At 44.5% G+C, this 3,087-nt stretch overlaps 1 non-coding gene across 1 annotated transcript; it reads left to right on the top strand.

Moving 5' to 3' along the window:
* The first annotated feature begins 2,107 nt into the window (after positions 1 to 2,107).
* TRNAE-UUC lies at positions 2,108 to 2,179 on the top strand. The gene has a single exon. It is a non-coding gene; the product is annotated as a tRNA-Glu (tRNA).
* Positions 2,180 to 3,087: the final 908 nt, after the last annotated feature.

Here is a 3,087-nt window from a genome sequence, read left to right as displayed (position 1 = left end):
AGCTGTTACAGTTTGTTCCGTTTGCCTTAATTTTTTTTAAAGATATATCTGTACTATTTCGTCAGATTCTAAAGTCTCTTTGAACCTTCACTGACAAGGTTATATACAAGGTTATATTATAAGAATGTAATATCGGGGACTTCCCTGGTGGTCCAGTGGCTAAAACTCTGTGCTCCCAGTGCATAGGGCCCAGGTTCCATCCTTGCTCAGGAAACTAGATCCCATGTGCCACAATTAAAAGAGCCTGCATGCCACAACAGGCATAGCCAAACAAATGAATAAGTAAAAAAAAAAAAAAAAAGAATATAATGTAGGATTTCCTGGTGATTAAATCTCAGTGCTTCCAATGCAAAGGGCATGGGTTTGATCCCTGGTAGGGGAACTAAGACCCCACAGGACACATGGCAAAATAAAACACAATTAATGTACATCAACCTCTACCAAATGACAGGAAACTTTATCATGAATGTGATGCATTATTCTGACACTTTAACACACTGGTGTTCACCCCACACTTCTTCCCGCTGTGGTCAAACACTTGAGAGAGTTGTCTGTACTGACTGCATCATTTCTCTTCTCTCAGACTCTCAATTCTGATCTAATTAGATTTTAACCTCCACATACTCTACCTAAAGCCACTCTTGTCAATGTCACTAATGACCACTATAGGACAAGAAAAATCACTTCTTCTGCCCCCAGATCTCTTCCTATACCCATGCAGCTGGGGCTGCATAAATTAGACTGGCCAAAGACAGACTAACAAGAGAAAGGCACATAGAGGTTCATAAACATGTTCAGCATATACCCAGAGATGAATACCTCAAAGATTTAGTTAGAGCTTGGGCTGATATAACATCTTAGCAAAAGAATGAAAGTGAAGCTGCTCAGTTGTATCTGACCCTTTGTGACCCCATGGACTGTAGCCGGCCAGGCTTCTCTGTCCATGGGATTTTCCAGGCAAGAACACTGGAGTGGGTTGCCATTTCCTTCTCCAGGGGATCTTCCCAACCCAGGGATCAAACTCAGGTCTCCCGCTTTGCAGACAGACCCCTTACTGTCTGAGCACCAGGGAAGTCTCTCTTGTTATAGGTCATCAGTTAATATATGCTGCAATACTTGTAACCCCATTTTGGCACGACCTATTTTGTTACTGTTGCAGGCTCACGTTGCTCTTGACTCACAGGGGCCGTGTCTCTGCAGACTTCTCTCCTGCAGATCCAAAACCATTTCTAGATGCCTGGCCCTGGGCAGCATCTCCCCTTGTTTAAGCCATGTCTGTCCTTCTGTGCCCCTCCTTGAATCCTTTTGGTAAAAGTAATGGGAACTTGGGCCTACTCCATCATATCCCTCCAGCCTTTATGCAAATCCTCCTTCTGGTTGTCCAGTCTACCTTGACCCCAGGGGACATAGGGTCAATCCCTGATCCAGGAACTAAGATCCCACGTGCCCAAATTAAGATCCAGCAAAGCCAAATAAATTTTAAGTAGTGGGAATTTTATGGAATTGCTATAGCTATGACAGATAAGTAGCAAACAACGTGTCATACTTGGAAAAGATCCTCTGGGCCACTTACTAGCTGTACATCATGAGGAAGAAAGTGAAGCTGCTCAGTTGTATCTGACCCTTTGTGACCCCATGGACTGTAGCCTGCCAGGGGTTAAGAATCCACCTGCCAATGAGGGGACATGGGTTTGATCCCTGGTCTGGGAAGATGCCACATGCTGCAGAGCAACTAAGCCCATGTGTCACAGCTACTGAAGCCTGCATGCCTAGATCCCATGCTTTGGCAACAAGAGAAGCCACCGCAATAGAAGCCGGCGCTCTGCAAACAGAGAATAGCCCCCGCTCACCACAACTAGACAAAGCCCACGTGCAGCAACAGAAACCCTCTGCAGTCCAATGAATAGATTAATTAATTAAAATAAATAAATAATTAGGGCAGGGGAAAATGTTTGTGGGCCTGAAGGTGTGAAGGCCTTTGAGTGCCATGTCAAGAATGCAGTGGGGGGAAGGGCATGGCTCAGAAAGTTCTCCCTGAAAACTGCAGAGAGTGTGGGAACAATAAAAAATTTCCCTTAACCATTCAAGACTGGAAAGAACTGGGAGTTCCCTGATGGTCTAGTGGTTAGGATTCGACCCTTTCACTGTCGCAGCCCAGGTTCAAGCCCTGGTCAGGGAACTGAGATCCTGCAAGCTGTGTGGTGTGGGGAAAAAAAAAAAGCTGGAAAGGTCTCAGGGTTCCCTCTCCATGTCACCTGCATAAAGTCCCTCCACTAACCCCACATTTGCCCTTCTTTTTGCTATATTGAACCTGTGGTGTTTTGAAAGAGCTCTGGATTAAGATGTAAGAAAACTAACTTAAATCCTGGATCTATTATCTAACAGCTGTGTTATCTTGGCCAAATGGCTTTATGTTTAAATCTTCATTTTTTTTCCATCTGTAAAGTGGAAATGAGAGTAATGGCTACTATTGAACAACAGGACTTGGTACATTGATAAACCTGGAGCACTTGGGTGTAAATCGTACAGGACTGAACCATTGTGAGGCATAATGCCGTTATTCTCATTCTTGCCCCAAATGCTTTTCTTCTCTTCGGTTATTTCCGTTATAGCTGATATTATCCTTTCATCTGCTGTCAGGTGACACAAGGCCCTTGGCTTTCTCTGAAGGCTCTTCTGTCATCTCGCAAGTAGCTGGACCTGTGCCAGGAGAATGTGAAGTACAGAGAATCAGTTTCACGTTGGCACCTTCAGTCACAATCACGTCACTCTCATATCATTTGAATATACCTTCTTGTGAAAGGAGAGCATATCTTATGAAAAGTGCACAGATCATGAGCACTCGGTGGGTTATCACAGTATAACATTTGTATCCAACACCCAAGAAAGAAAGGGAACAGTATCAGCCCCTAGAAGCCCTTGTTGTACCCACTTTGTGCCCCCTCCCAATCACTGCCACCTCCTTCCTCCCCATTATGTCTGTGTTGCCAAAGCCTAACACAAATCCTTGTCAAGAAGCCCACAAACGTTGCTAAACTGAACCGAGCCCCTTTGAAATCATTTTGTGATCACTTCAACTTCCTTGGC

This window comes from Oryx dammah, unplaced genomic scaffold, assembly GCF_014754425.2.
Source record: "Oryx dammah isolate SB20612 unplaced genomic scaffold, SCBI_Odam_1.1 HiC_scaffold_27, whole genome shotgun sequence".
Classification (NCBI taxonomy): domain Eukaryota; kingdom Metazoa; phylum Chordata; class Mammalia; order Artiodactyla; family Bovidae; genus Oryx; species Oryx dammah.
This window is presented reverse-complemented; position numbering and strand designations above follow the sequence as displayed.